Source organism: Hevea brasiliensis, chromosome 8 (genome assembly GCF_030052815.1).
Source record: "Hevea brasiliensis isolate MT/VB/25A 57/8 chromosome 8, ASM3005281v1, whole genome shotgun sequence".
In the NCBI taxonomy this organism is placed as follows: Eukaryota; Viridiplantae; Streptophyta; class Magnoliopsida; order Malpighiales; family Euphorbiaceae; genus Hevea; species Hevea brasiliensis.
In genome coordinates this window covers 31119173-31137254 of record NC_079500.1, presented here as the reverse complement: position 1 = coordinate 31137254, position 18082 = coordinate 31119173, and positions in this window count along the sequence as shown.

Sequence of the window (18082 nt, the reverse complement as noted above, 5' to 3'; positions counted from 1 at the left end):
CGCATTTCTGTGGAGTTTCATAATCGGAATAATGGTCCGTACCACTTTAACCAACGCTATTTACTCATCGATTACTTATCTCGTGTGCCAAGTTTCTTATGAACTTCTATCATAAGTTAGATTCAAATTCATTTCAATTTTTAAAGGTAAGAAAATCTGTGTGCTAGTGGATCCACTCTTTCTAGGATCTCTTACGATCCTATTAGTGAGAACTCAATTTTACTCTTTTCTTATCAAATTTCTTAATCATTTGATGCAACCTTTAGTTTAGTTTAGAATATTTTAGTCTTTTCTTGCTGTTATTTTAGCAATTATTTTCCTTTGTAGTCTCTCTTTTTTTTTTTTTAAATGACCCTGTTGGTCATATATGAACTGCTTATCTCTTTCTTGGCCATAGATCCATAACCATTATCTTACCATCTCCATTTATGACCAAGGCCCATGTGCTATTTTGCACTATCTTGTTTGCTTTTGTTAACTTATTTCTTTATTGATAAAATAGTTCGGGATATCGTTACGCGTCTTAAGTAGGTTGTTTGCCTTGGTGGCAATTCCTCATCTAGTGTTTTTCTCATTTCTTACTGTTCTATTTATTTCTCCTTTTTTTCATTTCATAACATAACTTTAATTATTTTATTCTTCAATCTTATCCTCTTCCTTAACTTGACTATCGAGTCCTAATTTAGCACTTCTTATCATCCCTAATAACTCTGCTATACTTCAACATTACTTTGATTTGGTCCTCAGACCATTCTAGTCAACACTTTAACTACTATTCATAATAATTTTTTTATTACATTTGCACCAACTATTCTAATTTTTACTTCTATTTTTTGTTCCAGAAATTTTCTACTCTCTGATAATTAACACAAGGAGGTTGACCTCCATTAGTGCATATTCATGATGTAAATATGTCATATGTATCAAACATTTGAGTAGTTGTATTTACCGATAAAATATTTCAAATTCACAGTTCAAAATTTATATTAAAACCTTTGCTCTGATACCACTAAACATGTCACACCCTACCTCTTAGTAAGATGTAATATGATCCCGTAGTACATCTAATGATTTACCATACTTCGCCTACCGATAACCCATTAAATATACTACAAGAGATTTTAAAATCATTTTCTTACATTTTGGAAGTGGTGAGCATTTTTGTAGGAAATAAAAATATTTAATTGAAGTTTGAAAACTAGTTAAAATTTTTGTCCTATTTTATTTGTTCACAAATTTTATAAAAATTTCGGTAGAGTGCTGTCTGTATTTCGGAAAAACAGTTCATCAAATACCTGAAAAAAAAAAAAAAACACTTCCAATAATAATTTTTTTTTTACAACTCCCAACCCAAATCAACTCAAGTCAACACAATTCAATTTAATTCCACAACTCAACTAAAAATTTGTCATCTCAAAATACTTCACAAATTCATTCACATTGCAAATAGTACTTAATTTACAAATACAGATCTTAATTTATAAAAAGAAAATTTAAAATATCATTATTGCAATTTATTATACAACTGCTCAACTTTACATTGATACATAAGACATTACAATATTTACATCAAATAACTATAAGGTATAATTAAATACCGTACAAAAAGATTGGCGAAGGCCATACCAATTCAGCAGCTCACCCTGCTGCTTTTTTCTTGCTCTTATGTGCGACAGCAAAATAAGTTATCGCTGAGTATAAAAATACTCAGTAGTGCACAATAAATTACAAAATGCGTAATATAAAAAATTTATGAACAATTCATAATTCATAAATCTCACAATCACGTTTCACAATTTTTCAAATCACATTTATAGTAAATCATAATTTTCAAAGCTCAATTTAAAGCAAATTTGATTAAACAATTTAATAATTATAGTGTTGTCAATCAATAACATAACTTAGGCCATGGCACAAAATTTCCAAACATATCGTGTTGTATACCACGACAAGGCAAACTCACCCCACTAATCGAAATCAATGAGGGAGGTGGCTAGCTAGCTAATGAGTACTCATCCAAACTCACCCCTCAGACTGGAAAGCCAGAGAGGGAGGAAAGTGATCAAATATCAAACTCAATCCCACAAGTGGAGGAGGAATATATTAATATTGCCATGCCAAGTGTGAATTAAAAACAATTTAAATCAAGTTATTTAAATATTTTATGCAAAACACAATCGATTTCAAAAGTCAAATTTCCATTCCCAGAGTGGCAACACAATAGTTCTCAAAACCCATAATTAACACAATAATTTCGCAATGCATAACTAAACAAATTTTCTATGAGAAAATGATAAATTAAGGTTTATTGTGCACAAACCTGACGTGAGTCGCCTCTAGGCCTTGACTCAGTTTGTCCTATCCTTTTCCAGGTCTTTTTCAGCTGAAACATGAAATTTATAGTGTTTCAGTATCTTATCTCACAATAATTCTAATAATTAATTTATATATGTTCAATTCTAGCTCTAATATGCTTAAACTTGCGTTCTTGAAAATTTTCATGCTGAAGTTACTATTCATGATACTATTCAAGACAAAAATATTGACTTTCTTATGCTTAAAGGGTATGGGAACTCCAACTATACTCACATACCACATTTTGGTCACCAATTTTGTTGGTTTTGGTTATTTTCTCAAAACTTAGGTCTTTTAGGCAAAATTGCAAATTTTCAGTTTTGGTGTCCTATTTTGTACTGTTTCAGTGGTCACGTTGCTGTTAGAATTTGGCTAAGTTTTCTTCATAGAAATTGTTCCTTATTGTCTTAACTTTATTTCTCTTTTTGAATCACTCCATTTGGAATTTTGTAGCTCAAGTTATAGCCATTTGAATTATGGCTGGCCGGATTGTCCTAACCCAGATTTCTGGGCACCAAAACTGGTTCTGGCAGTTTTAAGTCACCAATTTTGGATGGCTAAATGACTTGGCTAAGGGCATAATTTGGGTTTGTGTTCTTCATGAAAGTTTTAAGTCTGTATCTCAGCTTTCTACAGGTAAAATTTCAGGTCATTTAAACCTGCCTAGACCAAGTTATGGCCATACTGTTCATTTGGTCATTTTTTTATAGGTCAGAACACCCAATTCCGGATTTGGTCAATTTGTTCACTAAGTTATTGTAACTTTTTGGGCATGATTCCTAAATAAAGAATGTGTCATTTTGTGTCTAGTTTCATTCCCAATTGGCCTCACACTAATTGGATTGGTAAATTTTCAGTTTTGGTCCCTGAAAGAGACCTTGGTCCTGCTGCCTGTAGAATGCCCATAACCAATCCGAATTTAAACTCAATTCCAACACTTCCTACACACCACAATTGGTCACATATGACCATTTTTCAGCTCAAACAAGGTCAAACATGCCATTTGACCATTTCTCCAAATTTTGTCTCCCAAACCCTAGGTGCCAAACCCTAATATTCATGCAATTCAAATCTAATGCATTTCAATCACCAATACATAGTTTACATGCATAATTAAACTTAAATACTCATTCAAATACATCAATTCATTCATTCTCAAACCCTAACTTACTGCTGGCCAAATTTCTATTTGGTCCATCATGCTTGGTTTTGTTAAAATTTTTCGCAATTTCTAGATTAACTCATGCATATAAACATAATTCTAAAGAAAAAACTAGTGGTTAATTACTAACCTTTATGCAGAATTTTTCATCTCTCCAACTTCTTCCTTTCTTCTTCTTTTTGTTGTCAAGCTCTTTATCAAGGTTTGAATACAAAGTTTAATGATATAAATTTACGTTTTTGTGGTGGGATTTAGGGTTTGATCAAGCTCAAAATGAGCTTTAATGGAGTTTTAGTGAGGGAGCTTTGGGAGAGAGAAGGGAGGCGGCAAGAATGGAAGAAGGCCAAAAAAAATTTTTCTTTTATTTTGTTACTTTAATTATTAATTAATATATAATTATCTTACAATTTTCAATTTGTTTATTTATTAAGTTTATTGCATCATGCATGATGTCATGCATGATGTAATAACTTTTTCACCTTTTTCTTTTTTCTTTTTTTTTTCATAAATTTTTCTTTAGTTCTTTAATTTAATTCTCGATTCCGAAATTTTCTTTTCTTCGATTTTATTTGACAGTCAGGTCAGGAGTCAGCCCCAGGGGTCAATTGACCAAATTGCCCCTCGTCGGTTCGACCCGTTTTGCAAATAATTCAATATCTCTTTCGGATCCCTGACATTATTATTTGACCAGCTTAACAATTCTTTTTTGTGATTTTCTCTTTTCCATTGTGTTCGCAATAGTCCTAAGGACCTCGGCGTCACATTTTACAGTTCAAAATTTGAGTTTAAATGGACCTCGCAATCCTTCCTGTGAAGGTCACCCATCACTGTGACTCTTGGCTCATTTAACCTCTTATGTTCTATTTTTACTTACTTATACTTAACTATTTGACATTTACTAATTATTTGTTTTCAAGGCTTCTCTAGGTGTCTTAAACATAGTTCTAATCCTCTTAATTGTCCGGACCGACACCGGTCTCCGAAACAGTGTAATTTACCAGGCTATGCAAATAGGGATGTTATAGGTTTGTACCCCTATTGCATGTTTATTGGCTGATTCTACTTATTGGACCATGAGAAATTTGGGTGGTTCCTCCATCCATGGTTATAAGTGTTTGAATATGGATTGTTGGGCTGCCTCTGGTTGAAGTTTCCTCCTTTATTCACATAGTTCATCTGTTTTGTGGAAGGTTCATTTAAGCTGTTATATTCTGAATTCATGTATCCTCCTCCATAGCTGTCCTCATGTTGACTATTCATCCCTACTGCATTGGCTTGCATTTTATCAAGCCTCCTTATGAGCTGATCAAATTGGGCATTTATCATGGCTAGGGCGTCCACTTCCAGGACCCCTGCTATTCTCCTTGCATTTCCTCTTTCATTTGACCACTCATAATTATGGTATGCAACCCTCTCTATGTTAGTAGTATGCCCTAGAGCATATTATTTAGTTTGTATCTTGTACATATTTTATTAATAAAAGGTAATTTCACTTTTTCATTTACATAATGTATTTATGTGTAATAGAAAAGGTCCATTGATATTTTGTTAGAAATTCTATTCTTAAGCTGTTAAGAATATGAGTGATAGTATTTCTAGCACAAAGTATCATAAATTGGTTCACAATCGAGGATACTTCATAATAAGGATATGACTTATCCAGAAAGATTGTAATCATGTTTGTTCCCAAGTTATTTATATAAGATTAAAATAAGATGGAATGGTAAGTCTCATGCCATGTAACACCCTGAATCTCCGAGTTATGAATAGTACCATTTTTGGTCTGTAACTAGTACTATTCAAAGAACACCTTGAGGACCAAAAATAAATGGAAAATTAATTAAGATAGGCACAATAAAAATTCAAGTGAAAAAAAAAATCTAAGGAGTCATCGGGTATTATAAAAAGAAGGATTATGACCCGATGAGGGGCATTTTAGTCAATTCACCTCAAGAGTTGACTTTTGATCAAAATATCAATTAAATTAAATGAAATTAATGAATTGAATTATGAGGTAAAAATTGAAGATAAATTCAAGTAAAAATATGTAAGGGGAAATTTAAGAAATGAAAACTTAAACTTTCATTTCCATTATGAAAAAATTAAAATGAAGGACTTATGGGCTTTTGATAATTAAATTTAATTATTTAATTAAAAGGAAAAATTAAGTGTAAATGTAAAAAAAAAAAGGAATAAAAATTAAAGTTTAATTATCCTTATGACACAATTAAAATTTATAATTTTAATAAACCAATTTTGGGGATATATATATATATATATATAAGAAGATAAATGTCTTCATTTCTTTTTCATAAGGTGCCACCAGCCACGCCTCTCTCTTCCTCTCTCTCTTTTTTTCTCTTCTTCTTCCACTTCTTCCCCTCATTGATTTCCCCTCCCAAGTTTTAATTCTCTTAGATTCCCTTCATAAATTCCATAGCCCACTAAAAGAAACTATCAAAGAGATCTTTGATTGAGAGATTAAAAGCAAGGAGAATAAGAATTGGAAGAAAAGTGAAGTTGGAAAGAAATCAACAAGAGGTAGGATTCTTTTCATGTTAGATTAGTTATATAAGCTTTGAATTAAGTTTAAATATGGAAAAATTTCATGAAGAAACCTAAACTAGGGTTTTGGCCAAATTAGTGAAAATTAGGGTTTGATATATTTTAATGAAAATGATGATGAAATCAAGCTTAGTTGAAGTGGTATGCATGATTAGAGTAAAGAAATTGCATGAAATGTGTATAAATTTAATTATGGGAGATTAGGGTTCATGGAAAATTTGGGTTTTGGTGCTAGAGAGTGAAATTGGTATGTGTAGTGTTAAATTATGATCATTTGAGGTTTATTTAGCTTGAATTGACATTGAGTTGATGAATGGAAGTAATGAAATGGTATGATTAGGGAAAATTGCAATCTTTGGTGTTTGAAAATTGTGGGTTTTGTGCTAGGAAGTGCCATTGATGTGTCAATGCTAAATTATAGTCATTTTGGGTGAATTAAATGTGAATTGAGGTTGGTTAATAGAAGTAATTGAGGAAATAAAAAATTGAACTTAGGGCAGAATTTTGTGCACTAAATTTAGTGTGTTTGGAAGCCCATAACTTGAGTTACACAACTCCAATTGGTGTGACCAATGGGAAACGAAATGCAAGACATAGGGCTAGAATTTTTGTGATGATACCCTACCCCAAAAATGACCTTAAGCTATCCGAAATGAGTCTTGAACTTAGAGACAAAATTCTGGAACCTGCTGAATTTGACCATATGAACAGTAAACTTTGCATGGCCATAACTATCTCTAAAAAACTCCAATTTAGGTGATTCTTGAACCGATAGAAATGTAAAACATAGTAGAACATTTCATATGAAGAACTTGAGGCCAAATTATGGACTTAACCCAATCAAACTGCTAAGCAAAATTGAATCACTGAATCTGTAGAAATCTGAAAATCTGTAGATTTACCATATGAATAGTAAATTTTTCATGGCCATAACTCTCTCTAGAAAACTCTAATTTAGGCGATTCTTCAACCGATGGAAACCTAAGACATAGTAGAACATTTCATATGAAGAACATTAGACCAAATTATGGACTTAACTTGATCAAATTGCTGAACGAATTTGAATCGATAAATGGGCCATAACTGAAACTGTAGGGTGAACAGTGATGTAAACAGTAATCATGTTTTAGTCACTACTTGAGCTACACAGCTCCGAATTAGGCAATTCAAAAAGGAAAATAAAGTTAAGACCCAGATGAACAATTTCATGAAGAACACCTCACCAAATTTTGATCAAAACTGGGTAAAAATTGGATTCAAAGATTAGGGCACCAAGCTGCCCAAAACCAAAATTTTGTAAAAATTTGCAAAGCTAACTTAGGATGCATTAGACATTCATGTAATGAGTTCTTGGCAGCAATTGAGATTAGTATTGAGGTATTCTATTTGTGTATTTTTAGTAGAAAAAGAAGTTGGAACGAACAAGGAGAAGTAGGTAACAAGGAAGGAGAATTATTGAAGGTTTGTGCACAGTTAACCTTTTCTTTGTTTCTAAACTTGTAAATTGTTTAGAATGTGTTTATTTGAATGAGTTTGCTTTGAACAAGTTTACTTTGACTGAAATATAGTTTTTTCTCTTGCATTTAAAAAATTTGGGTGTTGCTACCTTTATATAGATATTACGATGAATTTAAATGTGATTATTGAGTGGAAAATTTTTGCAAACTATTTTGAAACCACAGTTAGCGTGACAGTCCCTTTTGGAACTCCCCAATAGTAACGGCTACTTGGGGTTGATAATTGATATTGATTATGTCTCCCATTAATAACAGTTAGTGGGGTAAGGCTACATGAGTACTCATTAGCTAGCTAGCCCTTCCCTCATTAATAACGATTAATGAGGTTGAGATTGCTTTGTCGTTGTGTACAACACGGCACTAATTGTGAAATTTTGTGTCATGGCCTGAATTGTGTGTTGATGTTAGCAACACTAATGCTTTGTGAATTGTGATTTATGAAGTGTGATTTCTCATTTAAAATGTTATTCTAATAAATGGCTCTTATGGACTTAGAACTATTGTGAAGTTTTCATGCTTAAGAAAAATGTGATTTATGATGCCTTGACAAATTGTGTTTTACCTTAAGTTTTAAAGTTATTAGTTGTGCGCCACTGAGTGATATACTCCGGGATAGCTTATTTATGCTGTCGAAGGAAAGGGAAAGGAGAATATTGCTGAGTGAGAGACTTGGAAGCAGCATTTTGGTATTGATTGTGGGCATATATCATAGGTATGCCCCTGTAATTTCCTTTTGATGTATTTTTTACCTATATGTATGGATGTACAGACATTGAGCAGTTTGTATTAAAAGGTACTGCATTACTAAAGTATTTTGAGTTGCATTTTATTTTGAGACTTTTGCCGCCTCAGTCAGTATGCTGGAAGCCCAGTAGAGACAGATGCAAACGGTTTGAGGCCGATTTGAGGCCTAGTTTGAGATTGCAAGTGGTTGGGTTTCGACATGACAACTTCTCTGGGTTGATATCACAGACCCTTGAATTGGAAAGGATAGAACTAGAAGGGGCATCTGAGAAGGTAACCACTGAAAAAGAGAAGAGCAGTAAGCCTACAGGTCAGAGTCCAAGTAACAATTCGGGTAAGAGGAAGTGCTTTGGGGGACCAAGTAACAGAGGATCTAGTAAGGGAAGATCCTCAGGACAGAGGCCACCTAGATTCGGATAGCAGACATCTAGGGGTTCCTTTCTTACTTATACCTGTGAAACCTGGGGTAGGAATCATGGAGTAGTATTATAAGGCCATAGGAGCCTGTTGCAACTGTGGTGGAAGTGGGCATTTTGCTAGAGATTGCACTAGTGCTCGCAAGTCTGGGCCACCTACCACCACTAAGGGATCTGTTCAAGGTTTTTCTTCCAGAGGACAACAGACAGCTAGTAGAGGCCGAAGCAAGGGTAGAGGTAACACTTCTGGCAGCCAGGGCACAACAAGCTAACCAGAGCAGAGTGGTGCATCAGCCAGGGTGTACACCATGCGCCAAAGGGAGGAAGCTGGGATATCAAATGTTATAGCTGGTACTTTCTCCATCTTTGATAGAGATGTATATGTGTTGTTTGACCCTGGTTCTACACATTCTTATGCTAGTGCCAGTATTGCATGTTATGTTGCCATTCCTTGCTTGAAAATGGATTATGATGTACTAGTGACTAGTCAATTAGGACAAGAGGTTAGGGTGAACAAATTGTATGAAAATTGTCCTTTGGTGGTCCAAGGACATACATTTCGGTTAGACTTAATTAAAATGCCCTTCCGAGATTGTGATATTATCTTGGGCATAGAGTGGTTAGCCAGGCATCACGCCATGATCAACTGTAGACTGAAGATAGTCACTTTTGGTATTCCCGAGTATGCAAACGTAGTGATACACGGGGAGAGGCAGTTATTACCATCCAACATCATTTCAGCTGCACTTGCTAGAAAGATGATTAAAAAGGGATGTGAAGCTTATCAAGCTCATGTGATGGACACCCAGGTGGGGAGTCCATATCTTAAAGATATTCCTATGGTATGGGATTTTCCGGATGTCTTTCTAGAAGAATTATTTGGATTTCATCCGGAAAGAGAGGTGCAGTTTGAAATTGAGACTATGCCTGGTGTGGAGCCAATCTCCATCACTTCATATAGGATGGCACCTGCTGAGTTGAAAGAGTTATAGGTGCAATTGCAGGAATTATTAGATAAGGGTTTCTTCCGCCCTAGCGTGTCACCTTGGGGAGCACCAGTATTATTTGTGAAGAAGAAGGATGGTACTATTCGCCTATGAATAGACTATAGATAGTTGAATAAGGTGACCATAAAGAATAGATATCCTCTGCCATGGATCGAAGATTTGTTTGATCAGTTGAAGGATGCAATTGTATTCTCCAAAATTGACTTGAGATCAGGCTACTACAAGTTGAGGGTGCAGGAGCAAAGTATTCCTAAAACTACCTTTAGGACTAGGTATGGCCACTATGAGTTTTTGGTAATGCCATTCGGATTGACTAATGCTCCAGCTGCTTTTATGGGCCTGATGAACACTATCTTCAGACCATATTTGGACCAGTTTGTTGTGGTGTTCATTGATGATATTTTGGTGTACTTAAAGAATGCAGGGGAACACAACAAGCACTTAAGGATTGTATTACAGACTTTGAGGGAGAAGAGTTTGTATACCAAACTGTCGAAATGTGAGTTTTCGCTAAAGGAGATTACATTTTTTAGGCATATTGTATCTGCAGAGCGTATCCAGGTGGATCCTAGCAAAATAGAAGCCATTCTTAATTGGAAGCCACCTAGAAATGTCACGGAAGTTCAGAGTTTCCTTGGTTTAGCCGGGTATTACCGAAGGTTTGTGAAGGGATTCTCCATGCTAGAGGAAGGATGTAAAGTTTTAGTGGACTGATCGGTGCCCGGAAAGTTTTGATGAGTTAAAGAGGCGTTTAACTGAAGCTCCAGTCTTAACCTTGCCCACTTTGGGTAAGGAGTATACCATATATAGTGATGCTTTTCATAACGAATTGGGCTGTGTGTTGATGCGAGATAGGAATGTCATTACCTATGCTTCACGCCAGCTTAAACCACATGAGAGAAATTATCCTATGCATGACTTGGAGCTAGCAACCATTGTCTTTGCCTTGAAGATCTAGAGACATTACTTATATGGGGAGAGATGTTATATATACACAGATCATAAAAGTTTGAAGTACTTGGGCATACAAAAGGAGTTAAATTTGAGGCAGAGGAGATGGTTAGAGCTGATAAAAGATTATGATTGCTTGATAGACTATCAGCCTGGAAAGGCAAATGTTATAACTGATGCTTTAAGTCGCAAGACTATCGCTAGTTTGAGGGTTTCTCCATTGTCCATGGTGCATGAGTTAAGGGCATTGCATGCTAATTTGGAGATTAATGAAGATGAGCAGATGGTAGCTACTTGGAAAGTGAAGCCAATGCTGGCAGAACAAATTAAAGCAGTTGCACAGAAGGATGATAAGTATGTGAAGTTGATGGAAGAGGCTCGGGATGGCAAGAAACCAGAATTATCATTAAATGATGAGGGCTTATTGTTATATAAGGGCAAGAACAAATTAAAGCAGTTGCACAGAAGGATGATAAGTATGTGAAGTTGATGGAAGAGGCTCGGGATGGCAAGAAACAAGAATTATCCGCAAATGATGAGGGCTTATTGTTATATAAGGGCAAAATGTGCATTCTTGAGAATGTTGAACTGAGGGAGACCATTTTAAAGGAAGCACATGATTCACCTTTTGCAATGCACCCTGGTGGAACCAAAATGTACAGAAGTGTGAAAGAGCACTATTAGTGGAGAGGAATAAGGAAAGACATTATAGAATATGTTGCCATTGAAGGAACGGAAGCGTGAAAAACACAAGTTTATACCATTGAATTCAAAAATTTTCACCTAGGGTCACATGCACCATGCAAGATTTATTTTTATCTATTTGATTTCAATGATAAACAATATATTAAAACTCTTTTAATATGTTTTTGGATCTGTATTTGCCATTTAAGATTTTAAAATTAATCAGATTAATTTTAGAACCCTAGATTAAATCAAGAACGATTACACTAACCTGTTGATGTGCTGCAGCGTATCTGCGCCTTTAAGATTCGTCTTTAGGACACCAGATATTGTCCCTCTAGCTTGTCCACACCAAGAACACCTATGGCAGCCCTTGAATAGCTTCTAAAGCTTTTTCTATTAATTAGAAAATCAAGTTCTGCCTTTTAAGAGATTAAAGATGTAAACAGGACACTAGAAACAATTTCTAGTGTTCTTAATTCAAGAGATTGATGGCTAATCTCTTTGAATTGATGAGAGATGAAGAAGAATATATGAAAAACCTCAAAGAGGCGTGACAAAGGAGAGGAGTGGCTGCTGGTTATGTTTTCTTTTCATAACCACACTTAAATAGCTAGGTTAACACATTAAACCCTAGCCACATGTCACCTTTTGATTAGCTCTAGGTTTAAGTGACGCAATCACATTGTGCCAAGTGTCAAACCTATATTTAATCTTGATTTTAATCATCTTACATGATTAAAAAAAACATTTGGCAAGCTTATGTGTTATGCCATGTGTCACCATCTCATGGTGCCACGTGTCACACTGTGAAATGACCAAAATGCCCATGTGTCTTAATTTTGAGTTCTTAACCCAAAATAATTATTTTCTTCTTCTAATTAATTTATATCAAATATAAATTAATTAATTAATCTCTATTAATTAATTTCTCATCAATTAAATTCATATTTAAACACTTTAAATATAAATTTAATTTATACTACACATCCAATAATCTAGATTTGGTTTCAAGTCATGCTAGGGACTTTGCAATTTAATTGCAAACCAAACCTATTTAATTAATCAATTAAACTCTTTAATTAATTAATTAAATCATATTTAAATAGGTGATAACTTGTGTATGTGTGTGACTTACTAGGCTCATCACTAATTGGCAATGAGACATGATATCAACTCTTAATATCATTAGAACTCTTTCTTACCATAAATGATTTCTCTAAATCATTTTATGAACCTCATAGACCATGGTTAACACCTAGCATAGCATGCCATGGCCACCCAATTAGTAATAAGGTTTACCTTAAATGAACCTATAATCATATGTTACCATGCACTAGAATCTCTCTGTTACAAAATCCCAACTCAAGCTGGAGTTATAGTTTATGTCAAACTCCATTTGCTATGAATATTATGTTCTCTTTTAGTTCCAGTTCTTGATTAAAAAGATTTTCTCATCAGAAACTCTTTTCTGAATAAATCTATCTGTCTGGCAGAACTTGAAACATCAAGAACAATTAAATGAACATAGGATTTTATCTCTATTTACTTAGAGGAACAGATTCCATCTTGATCAACACCTACCTCCATATATAACTAGTAGGAGCCAACACATGCCCATATACCCATACACAGTACAAGTATGAAAGCAGTATCAAACTCAAACTACCTATATACAAGATAACTGTGCTATCTCAGTCTAAAGATTATATGCCTTGATATGATTTATGACAATACATTGACAAGAGTAAACTCCATGTGCTTGTCATAAGTGTCACTGTTTCGACCTACTTATCATTTATAAGTGCCTATCATGTTTGTCATATTGCATGAGACTCACCATTCCATCTTATTTGTATCTCATATAAATAACTTGGGAACAAATATGAATACAATCTTTACGGATAAGTCATGTCTTTATTATGAAGTATCCTCGATTGTGAACCTATTTATCATACTTTGTGCTAGAAATATTGTCACTCATATTCTTAACAACTTAAGAATAATATTTCTAACAAAATATCAATGGACCTTTTCTATTACACATAAATATATTATGTAAACGGAAAAGTGGAAATGCCTTTTATTAATAAAAATATATACAAGATACATACTAAATGATATGCTCTAGGGCATACTACTAACAATCTCCCACTAGCACTAGAGCCATTCATTACAATACCTTAGACCCATCTTCTCAAGATGTCGGTCTAAGCGAGCTTGTGACAAAGGCTTAGTGCATGGATCAATGAATTTTTGGTGATGTTATTTTCTGCATGGCTATATCGCCTTTGCCCAACTATATGTCGATAATGTGGTAGTGCCTTTCTATGTGTTTGGATTTTGGGTGAGACCTTAGTTCCTTAGCTCAGTATGATGCTCCATTGTTGTCACGGTGTAGTGGGCTAGCGACTCAATGGAAGGAACTCTTGTAAGTTACATCACGAACTTCTTTATCCAAACGACTTCCTTTGCGACATCGATGCGACAATATACTCGACCTACGTAGTGGAATCTGCAGTCGTGCTCTGTTTGGAACTCTTCCAATTGACTGCACCTCCATTACAAATGAACACATATCTAGAGGTAGACTTTCTATCATCAATATCTGATTGGAAATCAGAATCAGTATAACCATCCAATTGCAAGTCTCCACCTCCATAAATCAAGAATAAATCCTTAGTTCTTCTCAAGTACTTAAGGATATTCTTGACAGCTATCCAGTGTTCCAAACCTGGATTGGATTGATACCTGCTAGTCAAACTAACAGCATATGCGATATTCGGCCTAGTACACAACATTGCATACATTATACTTCCAATAGCCAAAGCATATGGAATCCAAGCCATCTTATCTCTTTCTTCAGGTGTCTTTGGAGACATCTCTTTAGAAAGATGGATACCATGTCTCACTGGTAACAATCCTCTCTTGGAATCAAACATGTTAAACCTCTTTAACACCTTTTCCAAGTATAGACTTTGGGATAAACCAATTATTCTTTTCGCTCTATCTCTATAGATGCGAATCCCAAGAATATAGGTTGCCTCCCCTAAGTCTTTCATGGAGAATGTATTTGACAACCATACCTTTATAGTCGTCAACATACCTGTGTCATTACCCATCAACAGTATGTCATCCACATATAAGACAAGGAAAGTGATAGCACTGTCACTAACCTTCTTATATACACATGGCTCATTCTCATTTTTGATAAAACCAAAGGATTTAATGGCTTCATCAAAACGGATGTTCCAACTCCTCGAAGCTTGTTTCAACCCATAAATGGATCGCTTTAGCTTGCATACCTTGGAACCATTTTGGGATTCAAAACCCTTAGGTTGTTCCATGAAAATGTTTTCTTCAATATATCCATTGAGAAAAGCTGTTTTGACATCCATCTGCCAAATCTCATAATCATAGTACGCAGCTATTGCTAATAAAATCCTAATTGATTTAAGCATGGCAACAGGCGAGAAAGTCTCCTCATAGTCGATTCCTTACCTTTGGCGAAACCCTTTCGCTACTAGTCTTGCTTTATAGGTCTCTACCTTTCCATCAGAACCAATTTTCTTCTTGAAAACCCATTTGTTCCCTATAGGTACAATACCTTCAGGTGGGTCAACAAGATCCCAAACTTGATTCTTATACATGGAATCAATCTCAGATTTCATAGCATCAATCCATTTTGAAGAGTCTATATCTGATATAGCTTCTTCATAGGTAAGTGGATCATCTCCATGATCTACTTCTTCATGAGTAGACAACTCTTGTTCTTCTTCATGAAGAAATCCATATCTCACTGGTGGGTGAGATACCCTGGTTGTTCTACGAGGAACAGCTGTAGATGTTTCATCAACGAGTATAGGTTGACTAGATGGATCTATATCCATCTGATATGTTGGTTGGTCAGAATTCTCCAATTCTAACTCTATTTGCCTTCCTTTGCCTCCTTCTTGAACAAACTGTTGTTCAAGAAATGTGGCATCTCTACTTATCACAACCTTTTGTGAAGTATGCAAATAAAAATAATATCCAAAACTATCTTTTGGATATCCAACAAATCGACCCTTTTCTGATCTGGTCTCCAATTTATCAGTGTTCAACTTTTTGATATAAGCTGGACAACCCCAAATCTTAACATGCTTAAGACTTGGTTTTCTTCCATGTCATATCTCATAAGGTGTGGAAGAAACTGATTTTGATGGAATCCTATTCAGAATATACAAAGTGATTCTAATGCAAATCCCCAAAGGAGATTGGCATATCGGTATAGCTCATCATACTACGTACCATATCCAATAAGTACGATTTCTCCTTCAGATACACCATTCGGTTGTGGTGTTCTGGAGGAGTCGGTGAGAAACAATGCCATGCTCTCTCAAGTATTCATCAAATTCAGTACTCAAATATTCACCTCCACGATCTGATCGAAGAGCTTTAATACTCTTTCCTGTTTGATTTTCTACTTCAGATTTAAATTCTTTGAACTTTTCAAAAGATTCATGTTTGTATTTCATCAAATACAAATACCCAAACCTTGATTTATCATCAGTAAAGGTAATAAAATAATGAAAGCCCCCTCTAGCCATTTCTTTAAATGGACCACATACATCACTATGTATTAGCTCCAAAATATTTTCAGCTCCTAACCCCTGTCCAACAAAGGGTGATCTAGTCATTTTGCCCTGAAGGCAAGATTCACAAGTTGGAGTAGGCTCAGAGTCCAATAAGGATAGAATCCCCATTTTCTCCAATTTTGTAATCCTATCTTCTGCAACATGACATAACCTTAAGTGCCAAATATATTTTGAACTTGAGTTGTTTTTCACCACGGCATTGCTTTCATTTAGATTGCTATACTCTGGCCAGTGGAAACACTTTCTTACTGGTAATGGAAACACTTTCTTATTGGCAATGGAAACACTTTCCTGTTCGCAGTGGAAACACTTTCCTTTGCCTTCATCAGCTTTAGTCTTCCTTTTCTGTTTAGCTATTTTCTTAGAAGGACCAAGAATCTGAGGTTTCCTTTTCTTTTTGCCCTTCTTCTTGTTGGACTTTCCAGCAGAAGAAGATGCAACCAAAGCTACCTCTTTTCTTTTATTGCCTAGCATATTCTTTTGGGCAATAACCAGCATGTTGAGTAAACCAGCTAAGGTGCATTCCTGTTAAGTCATATGGAAATTTGTCACAAAATTCCCAAAAGACTCAGGAAGGGACTGAAGGATCAAATCCGTCTGTAGATGGAAATCCATGTTGAAGTCAAGATATTCCAACTGCTCAATCAGCCGAATCATCTTGTGGACATGATCCCCAACATTCTGTCCCTCAGACATCCTCATGCGGAGCAATTTGCCTAGATATCTCATACCTAGCATTCCTGCTGTGCTCACCATACAACTCTTGTAGGTGAAGGAGGATCTCACTCGCACTCTACATGTTCTCATGTTGCTTCTGTAACTCATTACTCATGGAAGCAAGCATGTAACACTTAGCTCTCATATCATGCTCCTTCCACTTGTCCAAAGTTTCATGTTCCTCTTGTGTGGCCTCTGGAGGTAAGGGACCAGGAACATTTGAATCTAGAACATATCCTATATGTTCAAGGTTCAGGACAAGTTTCAAATTTCTTAGCCAATCAGCATTAGGTCCTGTCAACCTATTGTGATCAAGTATGCTTGCAAGGATATTGGATGGTGGTGGTTGTTCTGTGCTCATTATTATCAGAAAATTAATTGCAGAAATAACCATATTAATTAGTAAATGTATCATGTAATTAACCAAAATGATTATGGTCTTTTAATCAAATTGGTCCTCCCACTAACTTAGCGAATCCTACACTTCCAATGTAGAAAACGGAAATCCTAGTTGGATGGATTTCTAGTGGGTGATTGAATTCTTATAATTCTATTGATCATCCTCAGGTACATCCATTATTGGAATTACAATAAACTATAAGTGAGCAACTCCTTGCCCATCACATCTCATGTGAGGTTCAATCCTTTACCTAGCCCCTAATGCTCAAAATCTCAGGTACATCCATTATTGACTTATCTTGCATTAGTTAAGTTGATCCCATTAAGCCAGTAATTATGCAAATAATTTTAATGTCATCAGGTACATCCAATATTGGCCACTAAACCATTTACATATTTACAACATCTCATGCTTAACAATTATTCTTAAGAAAATCTCTTAAATAAATTGCATCTTATGCAACTATTTAAAATTTCTTAAAATAATTGCCCCAATGGAGGGCCTATGTTATAATTACTTTAATTATAGCATTTCCAGCTTAATCATTTGTTTGGAAGATTTTATGGTCATTCTATTTACTATTAAGGTCTCACTTTGCACATTATCCATTTAGCATGCATATATCATATAATTGCATACATTCCCATACATCTCATGCATTCATGGATAAGCAGTAAATATGGTATGATCATGGACTTTCTAAGGGATTCAATTCTGAGCCACCAAGAATTGAATCAGGGCATTCCTAAGTGCATTTCATTCATTCATTTTACAAGAGTTGCTGAAGGAGTACATAATCAACACTTGATATTGAATTCCTCCCACTGGTCCCACCAATGCTCTTGACCTCCTTGAACTTCTTACAATCCAATATTACATAGTAATCCTTGGCATACCAAGGCGAATTTACAAGAACTTAAATAAATA